Source organism: Manis pentadactyla, chromosome 1 (genome assembly GCF_030020395.1).
Source record: "Manis pentadactyla isolate mManPen7 chromosome 1, mManPen7.hap1, whole genome shotgun sequence".
In the NCBI taxonomy this organism is placed as follows: domain Eukaryota; kingdom Metazoa; phylum Chordata; class Mammalia; order Pholidota; family Manidae; genus Manis; species Manis pentadactyla.
In genome coordinates this window covers 66269992-66283330 of record NC_080019.1, presented here as the reverse complement: position 1 = coordinate 66283330, position 13339 = coordinate 66269992, and the positions used below count along the sequence as shown (strand labels likewise).

Sequence of the window (13339 nt, the reverse complement as noted above, 5' to 3'; positions counted from 1 at the left end):
TTTGACTGGATCTATACTGTTGGAACTCAACCAAGAATTAGGAGAAGTGCAAATTGTAGCACTCCAAAATCTTACAACTACAGACTATTTACTGTTAAAAGAACATATAGGATGTGAACAGTCCCCAGGAATGTGTTGTTTTAATTTGTCTGATTTCTCTCAGACTGTTCAAGTTCAGTCGGACAATATCCACCATATCATAGATAAGTTTTCACAAATGCCTAAGGTGCCTAACTGGTCTTCTTGGTTTCACTGGAGATGGATGGTAATTACAGGTAGGCTTTAGTTATGTAACTATACTCCTATTATGTTAATGTGTGTGCGCAATTTAATTAGTAGTTTAAAACCTATACATGCTGAAGTTACTCTACAAGAAGATATGTCAAAGAAATAATCAATCTTCCCATGTTTTCTTCCACCTGCTACTTCTATAGCTTTTCTTCTTCCTTCCTAATTACAACCCTTAAATAGAATTCGTGCCTCATATCGAATTTACCGAGTATCATAATTCTTCCAAGCGGTAAAGATACCTCAAGACAAATGCTGGGCATAGAAGCCACAGGGCATAAATATGCAAAGAAGTAAAAAGCTAACCTTTTCAAACAATAAGGCTTCTCTCTCACTTACCAACTTTACATCTCCCTGTATAGCCCCGGAAGATGACTGGTTAGCCAGAGATGGGTAAGATTCCTCAAGGGAGGAACAACCTAAGACAGGCACAGTCGCAGGGGGGCCATCAGGTGAGAAATTGGGGATCAACAGAGGTGAGGCTTAGAACCTCACCCCCCCCCTGTTCTGAGAGAAATCTTCTGCATATGTGGATGTTTTACTGCCCTTGTCTAGCTTTGATTAACTCATAGTCTACAGGCACACACCTGATCATCTACATTTTGCTCTCTTACAACACTAAACTATGTTTTCTATCTTACCTTATATCTACCTACCACTTCAGCATTTTATTAAAAATAATAATAATAGAGAAATGTGGTATCCACATATAAATCAAGTATAAAAATCAAATGAGTATTCATATTTGATCTGTTTATAGTTCATAATGTATGAGCAAAACTGAAAGTTTCTGTGATGACTGCCCTTGCACTGTTCACCATGTAACTTATTCACTATGTAAGAATTTGTTCTCCATGTAAGAACTTGTTCGTTATGCTTCAGAAGATTGGAGACTGATGAAAATTAGGCTTGGTGTGGATTAATGATTGTGCATTGAGCATTGAGTCCCCTATACAGAATTTTATTGTTGTTAACAACCATTTGATCAATAAATATGAGAGATGCCCTCACAAAAAAAAAAAGGGAATGATGAAGAGAGAATTTTAAAAGCAGCAAGAGAAAAGTAACTTGTTACATATAAGGGAACTCACATAAGACTATCAGCAGTGTTTTCTGCAGCAACTTTGCAAACAAAAGGGAGTGCTTTGATATATTCAAAGTGTTGAAAGCAAGAAACTTCTGACCAAGGATACATGGCAAGTTTATCATTCAGAATTGAAGGAGCAATAAAGAATTTTCCAGACAAGCTAAAACTAAAGGAGCTCACCATCAATAAACTTCCTTACAAGAAATGTTAAAGAGACTTCTTTAAGCTGAAAAGAAATGGCACTATTTAATAACAAGAAAACCTACCACTGTAAAAATCTCTGGAAAAGGTTAATATATGGTAAAGGTGGCAGATTAATCATTTGTAAAGCTGCTAAGAAGGTTAAAGACAAAAGTTTTAAGTTCTTACTTACCAATCTGGATGCCTTTTATCTCTTTATCTTGTCTGACTGCTGTGGCTAGGACTTCCAGTACTATGTTGAATAAAAGTGGTGAGAATGGACATCCTTGTCTTATTCTTAATCTTAAGGGAAAAGCCTTCAGCTTTTTTCCATTGAGTATGATGTTAGCTGTGGGTCTGTTGTATATGGCTTTTATTATGTTGAGGTACATTCACTCTACAGTCATTTTGTTGAGAGTTTTTTTAAATCATGAATGGGTGTTCAATGTCATCAAATGCTTATTCAGCATCTATTGAGATGATAACGTGGTTTTAATCCTTCTTTTTGTTAATGTGGTGTATCACTTTGATTGATTTACAAATATTGCACCATCCTTGCATCCCTGGAATAAATCCCACTTGGTCATGATGGATGATCCTTTTGATGTGTTTTTTAAATTCCGTTTGCTAATATTTTGTTGAGGACTTATGTTCATCAGCAATATAGGTCTATAATTTTCTTTTTTGTAGTGTCTTTGTCTGCTTTTAGTATTAGAGGAATACTGGCCTTGTAGAATGAGTTTGGAAGTATTCCCTCCCCTTCTACTTTTTGGAATACTTTAAAAAGGATGGGTAAAGTTTGGTAGAATTCATCTGTAAAGCTATCTGGTTCTGCACTTTTGTTTTTTCGGAGTTTTTTGATTACCAACCAATTTCATTGCTGGTAAGTGGTCTGTTAAGGTTATCTGTTTCTCCCTGCATCAACCTTGGGAGGTTGCATTTTTCAAGGAATTTGTCCATTTCCTCTAGGTTGTCCAATTTATTGGCATTTTTTTTCAAGAATTCTCTAATAATCCTATTTCTGTGGTACCCATTGTGACCATTGCTTTTTTGTGCACTCTCTTTTTTCTTGAGAAGTCTAGCTAGGGGTTTGTCTATTTTGTTTATTTTCTCAAAGAACCACCTCTTGATTTCATTGATTTTTTCCTATTGTTTTATTCTCTATTTTATTTATTTCTGCTCTGATCTTTATTATGTCCCTCCTTCTACTAACTTTGAGTTTCATTTGTTTTTTCTAGTTACTTTGTGAGTTTAGAGTATTTATTTGGGACTGTTCTTGTATCTTGAGGTAGGCCTTGGCTATGTATGTTCCTCTTAGAACTCCTTTTGTGGCATCCCACAAATTTTGGGTTGTTGTATTTTTGTTTTCATTTTCTCATGTATTGCTTGATTTGTTCACTGGTTTTTGAGAAGCATGTTGTTTAGCCTCCATGTATTTGTAGGCTTTTTTGTTTTGTTTTTTACAATTTCAGTATTTTTTTATTTTTTGTATCCTAATATGTGATTTATTCTGGAGAACATTCCATGTGCACTTGAGAAAAATGTGTATCCTGCTTCTTTTGGGCAGAATGTTTGGTAGATATTTGTTAAGGCCATCTGATCTAATGTGTTGTTCAATGCCTGTTTCCTTATTTCTTTTTTGTCTGGGTGATCTGTCCATTGATGTAAGTGGGGTGTTAATGTCCCCTAATATGATTTAACTGCTATTTCTCCCTTTATTTCTGTTAGTATTTTACGTATTTAGGTGCTCCTATATTGGATGTGTAGATATTTATACTAGTTATATCCCCTTATTGGACAGATTCCTTTATCATTATGTAATAATGTCTTTGTCTCTTGTTACTTTCTTTGTTTTGAAATCTATTTTTATCTGACATAAGCACTGATACTCCTGCTTTTTTCCTCTCTTTATTTGAACGGAATATCTTTCCATCCCTTCACTTTTAGTCTGTGTATGTCTTTGGGTGTGAAATGAGTCTCTTGTAGGCAGCATACAGATGGGTCTTATTTCTTTATCCTTTCTGCCACTCTATGTCTTTTGATTGGCACATTCAGTCCATTCACATTTAAGGTAGTTATTGATACGTATGTACTTACTGCTATTTTATTGTTTTCTGGTTGTTTTTGTAGTTCCTTTCTTACTCTCTTATACTCTTCTCATTTTATTTGATAGTTTTCTTTAGTGTTGTGAGTGGATTTCTCTTTTTTAACTTTTTTGTTTATCTATTATAGACTTTGGGTTATTGGTTACCATAATGTCCATGGGTAATTTCCTAAATATATCAGTCTATATTAAGTTGATGATCGCTTTGTTTCAAGCACAATCTAAAAGTATTTCTTTTGCTTCCTCCTCCAAACTTTATGTTAGATGTCATAATATACATTTTTTGTGTGTCCCTTGACTGATATCATGAATAGTTGGTTTTACTACATTGGTTTTGTTTTGCTTTAATTTCGTGCTTGCTTGGTAATTAATAGGTCTACTACCTTTACATTTGGCTTATTTTCAGTGGTGAAAACTTTTTCGCCTTAGCAACATTTCCATCTATAACAGTACCTTTAACATATCCTGTAATGCTGGTTTAGTGGTTATAAATTCCCTAAGCCTTTGTTTATCTGGGAATTGTTTAATATCTGCTTCAAATATTTTCTTTTATTTTGGTATCACTAATATACAATCACATGAGCAACATTGTGATTACTAGATTCCCCCCATTATCAAGTCCCCATATCTGCTTCAAATTTAAATGATAATCTTGCTGGGCAGAGGATTCTTGGTTGAAGGTCTTTCTGTTTCATTACACTAAATATTTCATGCCACTCCCCTCTGGCCTGTAAAGTTTCTATTGAGAAGTCTGCTGATAGCCTGATGGGGTTGCCCTTTTAAGTAATCTTTTCTCTCTCTGGCTGCTTTTAAAACCTCTTATCCTTAATCTTTGTCATTTTAATTATTCTATGTCTTGGTGTTATCTTCCTGTATTCATTGTGTTAGGGGCTCTCTGTGCTCCAGGACCTGGATGCCTATTTACTTTCCCAGATTGGGGAAGTTTTCAACATTTCTTCAGAGACTTTCTACCCCTTTGTCTCTCTTTTTTCTTGTACCTCTATTATTTGAATATTGTTTCATTTGGTGTTGTCACATAGCTCTTTTTTCATTCTTTCATTCCTAGTCTTTTTTTCTCTCTGTTTCTCAGCTTGTTTTCCTGTTTTCTAATTTTCATCTCATTGTCTCCTCTACTTGAAGCAATCTATTATTCATTCCCTCCATTGTCTATTTCATTTCTGTTACTGCATTCTTCAGCTCTAACTGGTTCTTGTTCAACTCTTCTCTTTGTTGATGCCCTCTAAGATCATCAACACTTTTCTGCAGATCAGTGAGCATATTTGTGACTGTTATTTTCAAATACTTATCAAGAAGATTGGTGATCTTTCATTTGGCATTCTTTACGGTGTCTTAGCCTCTTGTTTTGTTTGGAACATATTCCTCTGCTTCCTTATTTTGTCTGGGTTTCTATGTTTCTTCCTTTGTATTAGATAGACCTGCTATGCCCCCTGGTCTAGAGAGTAATGGCTTTATAAGGAAGGTGTCCTCTGGTGCCTAGTTCAAAACTCTTTACATTCCAGTGCCTATTTCTCCTTTGGGGTGGAGCCCCAGTTGCTATTGGTGGGCTATGGATGGGGCTGCCTTTCTCTCTGCTGGCAGTGGTCTATGTCAGTCCACCTTGGATGGCAGTTTGCCTCAGCAGCCCTTTGTGAGCAGAACAGTGTTGCTTCTGCTGGGATCATTGTGAGCAGCTTCAACTCTGCCTGCCCTGCAGTGATGGCTGGAATACTGGGTTAACTGGGTGGCTGGCAGGTGCATAGGCACAGCAGTAGGGTGCATGGCCAAGTACCAGTGGAGTGGCATGGTGCAGTATTGGTTGGGCCGCCTGTAAGGTGGAAGGAGCTCTTGGAGCTGATTCTTGTAGGCACTGGGAGGTTTCCCTCCCCAGCTGGGCTGAGACAGGCAAAGCCTCATTCTTTCTGCCTGGCAGTAAAGACTGATGTTCCTGAGCTGAACAGGTGGCCAGGTGTGCAGTGTGCAGGGAAGTGTGTCTGGCTTGAGCCACCAGTGAGGGGCATGGAGCATTTGGGCTCCTGTGAGTGCCCAGCCGGTTGGGCTGAGGGTGGGCTGGGGAAGTGTCCACCTGCCCTTTCTCCTGTGGAGAGAACTCCATCCTACCCTTGCCCCCTGGCACCCCTCCCACTGCATGCAAATCTTTCAAACTGTCATCTCTGTGTTGGGTCTCAGCAGGACCAGTGGACCACGCCTGTCCTCCATAAGCAGCTGGAGTTTCAGCCTCCCAAAGTGCTCAACTCTCCCTGGTGTCCAGCCCTCCAAATCACTAAAACCCACTACAATGTGGACTTGTGTTCCCACAGCCGATCTCCCATGACAGGTGTGTAGAGTTCCTGGGTGCCTATCCCCTTGCCACTCCATTATTCTTCCTTCTGCCTTTGGGCTGGGATGGGTAAGGGCTGAGGTCCCAATTGATCATGGCTCTACCACTTTACCCTTTTCTGTGTGGTATTCTCTTCTTTACCAGGTGTGGGTGGTGGTCTGCTCTGCGGTCTTCACATCACCCTAAGGGTTAGTTGTATTTGCGATATTTGCTTCCTTGGTGTGTGTGGGGGAGAATGCTTCCACCTTGTCTATCTATTCTACCATCTTTTCTCCCCACTTATTTTTATTCTTTATAAAGATTACACTAAGATCACGGGAAGAGTAGTACAGAGGAAATCTCCTCCCCAAAAAATATATATTTATGAAAATACAATAAATACAACTATTCCTAAAAGAGACACCAGTGGATGCAGTACAACAGCCAGGATACATCTACATCTGTGAGACTCAACATCACACGAAGGGAGTAAGATACAAGCCGTGGCCAAGGTGGGACCCGAACACTCCCATACCCCAGAACCCCGCAGGAAGAAAGGAGTCAGAAAGGAACAATATCCACGTTATAGGGGTAACAGAAGAAGAAGAGAGAGAAAAAGAAATAGAAAGTGTCTTTGAAGAAATAATTGCAGAGAACTTCCCAAAACTGGGGGAGGAAGTAGTTGCTCAGACTACGGAGGCACAAAGAACTCCCGAGAGATGGGACCCAAAGAGGACAACACCAAGACACATAATAATTATAATGGCAAAGATCAAGGACAAGGACAGAGTATTAAAGGCAGTCAGAGAGAGAAAAAAGGTCACCTACAAAGGAAAACCCATCAGGCTGCCATCAGACTTCTCAACAGAAACCTTACAGGCCAGAAGAGAATGGCATGATATATTTAATGCAATGAAACAGAAGGGCCTTGAACCAAGAATACTGTATCCAGCACGATTATCATTTAAATATGAAGGAGGGATTAAACAATTCCCAGACAAGCAAAAGTTGAGGGAATTTGCCTCCCACAAACCACCTCTATATGGTATCTTAGAGGGACAGCTCTAGATGGGAGCAATCCTAAAAAGAGCACAGAACAAAACACCCAACATATGAAGAAGGGAGGAGGAGGAATAAGAAGGGAGAGAAATAATCATCAAAATGTGTTTAAAATAGCTCAAAAAGTGAGTTAAGTTAGACAATAAGGTAGTAAACGAGCTAACCTTGAACCTTTGGTAACCACGAAACTAAAGACTGCAATGGCAGTAAGTACATATCTTTCAATAATCACCATAAATGAAAATGGACTGAATGCACCAATCAAAAGACACAGAGTAATGGAATGGATAAAAAAGCAAGACCCATCTATATGCTGCTTACAAGAGACTCACCTCAAACCCAAAGACTGGCATAGATTAAAAGTCAAGGGATGGAGAAAGACATTTCATGCAAACACCAGTGAGAAAAAAGCAGGAATCGCAATAATAGTATGAGACAAAACAGACTTCAAAATAAAGAAAGCAACAAGAGATAAAGAAGGACATTACATAATGATAAAGGGCTCAGTCCAACAAGAGGATATAACAATTATAAACATATATGCACCCAATACAGGAGCACCAACATATGTGAAACAAATACTAACAGAATTAAAGGAGGAAATAGAATGCAATACATTCATTTTGGGAGACATTAACACACCACTCACCCCAAAGGACAGATCCACCAGACAGAAAATAAGTAAGGACACAGAGGCACTGAACAACACGCTAGAACAGATGGACCTAATAGACATCTATACAACTCTACATCCAAAAGCAACAGGATACACATTCTTCTCAAGTGCATATGGAACATTCACCAGAATAGACCACATACAAGGCCACAAAAAGAGCCTCAGTAAATTCAAAAAGACTGAAATCCTACCAACCAACTTTTCAGACCACAAAGGTATAAAACTAGAAATAAATTGTACAAAGAAAGCTAAAAGGCTCACAAACACATGGAGGCTTAACAACATGCTCCTAAATAATCAATGGATCAATGACAAAATTAAAATGGAGATCCAGCAATATATGGAAACAAATGACCACAACAACACAAAGCCCCAACTTCTGTGGGACACAGCAAAAGCAGTCTTAAGAGGGAAGTATATACCAATCCAGGCATATTGAAAGAAGGAAGAACAATCCCAAATGAATAGTCTACTGTCACAATTATCAAAATTGGAAAAAGAAGAACAAATGAGGCCTAAGGTCAGCAGAAGGAGGGACATAATAAAGATCAGAGAAGAAATAAATAAAATTGAGAAGAATAAAACAATAGAACAAATCAATGAAACCAACAGCTGGTTCTTCGAGAAAATAAACAAAATAGATTGGCCTCTAGACAGACTTATTAAGAGAAAAAGAGAGTCAACACACATCAACAGAATCAGAAAAGAGAAAGGAAAAATCACGACTGACCCCAGAGAAATACAAAGAATTATTAGAGAATACTATGAAAATCTATATCCTAACAAGCTGGAAAACCTAAGAGAAATGGACAACTTCCTAGAAAAATACAACCTTCTAAGACTGACCCAGAAAGAAACAGAAAATCTAAACAGACCAATTACCGGCAAGGAAATTGAATCACTAATCAAAAAACTACCTAAGAACAAAACCACCAGGCCAGATGGATTTACCTCGGAATTTTCTCAGACATACAGAGAAGACATAACACCCATTCTCCTTAAAGTTTTCCAAAAAACAGAAGAGGAGGGAATACTCCCAAACTCATTCTATGAAGCCAATATCACCCTAATACCAAAACCAGGCAAACACCCCACCAAAAAAGAAAACTACAGACCAATATCTCTGATGAACGTAGATGTAAAAGATGTAAAAATACTCACCAAAATATTAGCAAACCGAATTCAAAAATACATCAAGAGGATCATACACCATGACCAAGTGGGATTCATCCCAGGGATGCAAGGATGGTACAGCATTCGAAAATCCATCAACATCATCCACCACATCAACAAAAAGAAGGACAAAAACCACATGATCTTCTCTATAGATGCTGAAAAAGCATTCGATAAAATTCAACATCCATTCATGATAAAAACTCTCAATAAAATGGGCATAGAGGGCAAGTACTTCAACATAATAAAGGCCATATATGATAAACACACAGCTAACATCATACTGAACAGCAAGAGGCTGAAAGCTTTTCCTCTGTGATCAGGAACAAGACAGGGATGCCCACTCTCCCCACTGGTATTCAACATAGGACTGGAGGTCCTAGTCACGGCAATCAGACACAACAAAGAAATACAAGGAATCCAGATTGGTAAAGAAGAAGTTAAACTGTCACTATTTGCAGATGACATGATATTGTACATAAAAAACCCGAAAGACTCCACTGCAAAACTACTAGAACTAATATTGGAATTCAGCAAAGTTGCAGGATACAAAATTAACACACAGAAATCTGTAGCTTTCCTATGCACTAACAATGAACTAATAGAAAGAGAAATCAGGAAGACAATTCCATTCACAATAGCATCAAAAAGAATAAAATACCTAGGAATAAATCTAACCAAGTAAGTGAAAGACCTATACCCTGAAAACTATAAGACACTGTTAAGTGAAATTAAAGAGGTCACTAACAAATGGAAACTCATCCCATGCTCCTGGCTAGGAAGAATTAATATTGTCAAAATGGCCATCCTGCCCAAAACAATATACAAATTCGATGCAATCCCTATCAAATTACCAACAGCATTCTTCAATGAACTGATCAAATATTTCAAAAATTCATATGGAAACACCAAAGACCCCAAATAGCGAAAGCAATCCTGAGAAGGAAGAATAAAGCAGGGGGGATCTCGCTCTCCCCAACTTCAAGCTCTACTACAAAGCCTCAGTAAACAAGACAATTTGGTACTGGCACAAGAACAGAGTCACAGACCAATGGAACAGAATAGAGACTCCAAACATTAACCCAAACATATATGGTCAACTAATACTCGATAAAGGAGCCATGGACATACAATGGGGAAATGACAGTCTCTTCAACAGATGGTGTTGGCAAAACTGGACAGCTACATGTAAGAGAATGAAACTGTATCACTGTCTAACCCCATACACAAAAGTAAATTCGAAATGGATCAAAGACTTGAAGGTAAGTCATGAAACCATGAAACTCTTAGAAAAAAACATAGGCAAAAATCTCTTAGACATAAACATGAGTGACCTCTTCTTGAACATATCTCCCCAGGCAAGGGAAACAAAAGCAAAAATGAACAACTGGGACTATATCAAGCTGAAGAGCTTCTGTACAGCAAAGGACACCATAAATAGAACAAAAAGGTATCCTACAGTATGTGAGAATATATTCATAAATGACAGATCCAATAAAGGGTTGACATCCAATATATATAAAGAGCTCACGCACCTCAACAAACAAAAAGCAAATAATCCAATTAAAAAATGGGCAGAGGAGCTGAATAGACAGTTCTCTAAAGAAGAAATTCAGATGGCTAACAGACACATGAAAAGATGCTCCACATCGTTTGTCATCAGAGAAATGCAAATTAAAACCACAATGGGATTATCACCTCACACCAGTTAGGATGGCTACCATCCAAAAGACAAACAACAACAAATGTTGGCGAGGCTGTGGAGAAAGGGGAACCCTCCTACACTGCTGGTCGGAATGAAATTAGTTCAACCATTGTGAAAAGCAGTATGGAGATCCCTCAAAATGCTCAAAATAGAAATACCATTTGACCCAGGAATTCCACTTCTAGGAATTTACCCTAAGAATGCAGAACTCCAGTTTGAAAAAGACAGATTCACCCCTATGTTTATCACTGCATTATTTACAGTAGCCAAGATATGGAAGCAACCTAAGTGTCCATCAGTAGATGAATGGATAAAGAAGATGTGGTACATATACACAATGGAATATTACTCAGCCATAAGAAAAAAACAGATCCTACAATTCGCAACAACATGGATGGAGCTAAAGGGTATTATGCTCAGTGAAATAAGCCAGGCGGAGAAAGACAAGTACCAAATGATTTCACTCATATGTGGAGTATAAGAATAAAGGAAAACTGAAGGAACAAAACAGCAGCAGAAGCCCAGAACCCAAGAATGGACTAACAGTTACCAAAGGGAAAGGGACTGGGGAGGATGGGTGGGATGGGAGAGATAAGGGAGGGGAAAAAGAAAGGGGGCATTATGATTAGCATGTATAGTGTAGGGGGACACGGGGAGGGCTGTGCAACACAGAGAAGACAAGTAGTGATTTCACAGCATCTTACTATGCAGGTGGACAGTGACTGTGAAGGGGTATGTGTGGGGGACTTGGTGAAGGGGGGTGCCTAGTAAACATAATGTCTTTCATGTAATTGTAGATTAATGATACCAAATTTTTTAAAAATTTTTTAAAAAAAGAAAAAAAAAGAAAAGATGCTCCACATCACTTATTATCAGGAACATGCAAATTAAAACCACAATGAGACATCACCTCCCACCAATTAGGATGGCCAACATACAAAAGAATTGAAACAACAAATGCTGGTGAGGATGCGGAGAAAGGGTTACCCTCCTACACTGCTGGTGGGAATGTAAACTAGTTCAACCATTGTGGAAAGCAGTATGGAGGTTCCTCAAAAAATGAAAAATAGAAATATCAATTGACCCAGGAATTCCACTCCTAGGAATTTACCCTAAGAATACAGGATCCCAGTTTGAAAAAGACATATGCACCCCTATGTTTATCGCAGCACTACTTACAATCGCCAAGAAATAGAAGCAACCTAAATGTCCACCAGTAGATGAATGGATAAAGAAGAAATGGTACATATACACAGTGGAATATTATTCAGCCATAAGAAGAAAATAAATCCTATCATTTGCAAAAACATGGATGGAGCTAGAGGACATTATGCCCAGTGAAATAAGCCAAGTGGAGAAAGACAAGGACCAAATGATTACACTCATCTTTGGAGCATAAGAACAAAGCAAAAACTGAAGGAACAAAACAGCAGCAGAATCCAAGAACCCAGGAATGGACTAACAGTTGCCAAAGGGAAAGGGATGGTGGGGGGAGAGGTGAGGAAGGGAGGGAGAAGGGGAATAAGGGGCATAACAATTAGCACACATAATGTAGCGGGGGCAGTATAGCACATGGGGAAGGCAATATAGCACAGGGAAGAAAAGTAGTGATTCTATAGCATCTTAGTACGTTGATGGACAGTGACTGTAATGGAGTATGTGGTGGGGACTTGATAATGGGGGGAATCCAGTAACCACAATGTTGCTCATGTAATTGTATATTAATGATACAAGAAAAAAATAAGAGTACGTCTGCAACTCACCTAGCATGGACCTGGCATATAGTGAGTATTCTCTGAACCTTAATTGCCTCTTCTCTCCCCTCAAACCCCTCAAAAAGACATACAAAGAGAACAGTCCCATACATATGTTTTTGCTGTTTCTTTGATTTGAAATGCTCACCATCTTTCCCCTGTTGCTCTAGATTTTATCCTTCCTTAAATATACAGAACAAGACGTATCTCTCCCAGGAAGCTTTCTCCACCCAGTAATAGGACATTCTGATATTTATCCTCTGAATGCAAAATCTCTCATGATGAGTAGCTACTTGGTACAATTTACTACTAGATCATATACCCTCTTATAGCATTTTCATGTTTTGTATAAATGAGATTCATGTATCATAGTCCCAAAAATGACCCTAAGTTCTTTTAAAGAAGAACTTACTTCAATTTTCTTGATATTTAACATAGTACTCAGCCTGTATTGAACACACAGTCATGCTTAATAAATGTTAAGCTAACTTAAAAAGGGAAGATTGTATAGAAAATATATTGGTAAATTAAATGAAGAGGCTGAAACACCTTTAAATTTGCATTCATTTACATGCTGTCAGTTACAGAAGCTTTTGCTTAACAAAATCTGATCTAAAAATATAAAATTATTTTATGATTAAAACAAGTCTATCTGAAGGCTGATATTAAGTCATAATCAAGTTTCAGAAAAGGATAAAATAACAGGTTTTTATTTTGACTAATGTCTATTACTTCTAAGAACTTGAGAAAAGGAACTTTTCGTGTGATACATTACCTGTCTTCTGCAGTGCCCAGCCCCGCTGCTGTATCCTTCCATCTGCAATGACTCTACACTCAAGGAAGGTACCCGAGCCAACTTTTCCATCATGGCCACATACAGGGCTGAGCGTTCTGCTGGGCCACCTCCAGGAATTGTGAAATCACGAAAGATTCAACCCTATGGAAGCAATTACAACAGATAATTTAAAACAAAGTAAATCTTTTCATACCAATTAT

General features: G+C 38.2%; 1 protein-coding gene across 1 annotated transcript in view; it reads right to left on the bottom strand.

Moving 5' to 3' along the window:
• LOC118908248 (alpha-1,4-N-acetylglucosaminyltransferase-like) overlaps nt 1–13339 on the bottom strand; it is an 87474-nt gene extending 74135 nt beyond the window's left edge. The window contains exon 1 of the mRNA XM_057498013.1: nt 13119–13339. The gene's annotated coding sequence lies outside the window, so the exon portion shown is untranslated. The remainder of the gene's footprint in view (nt 1–13118) is intronic.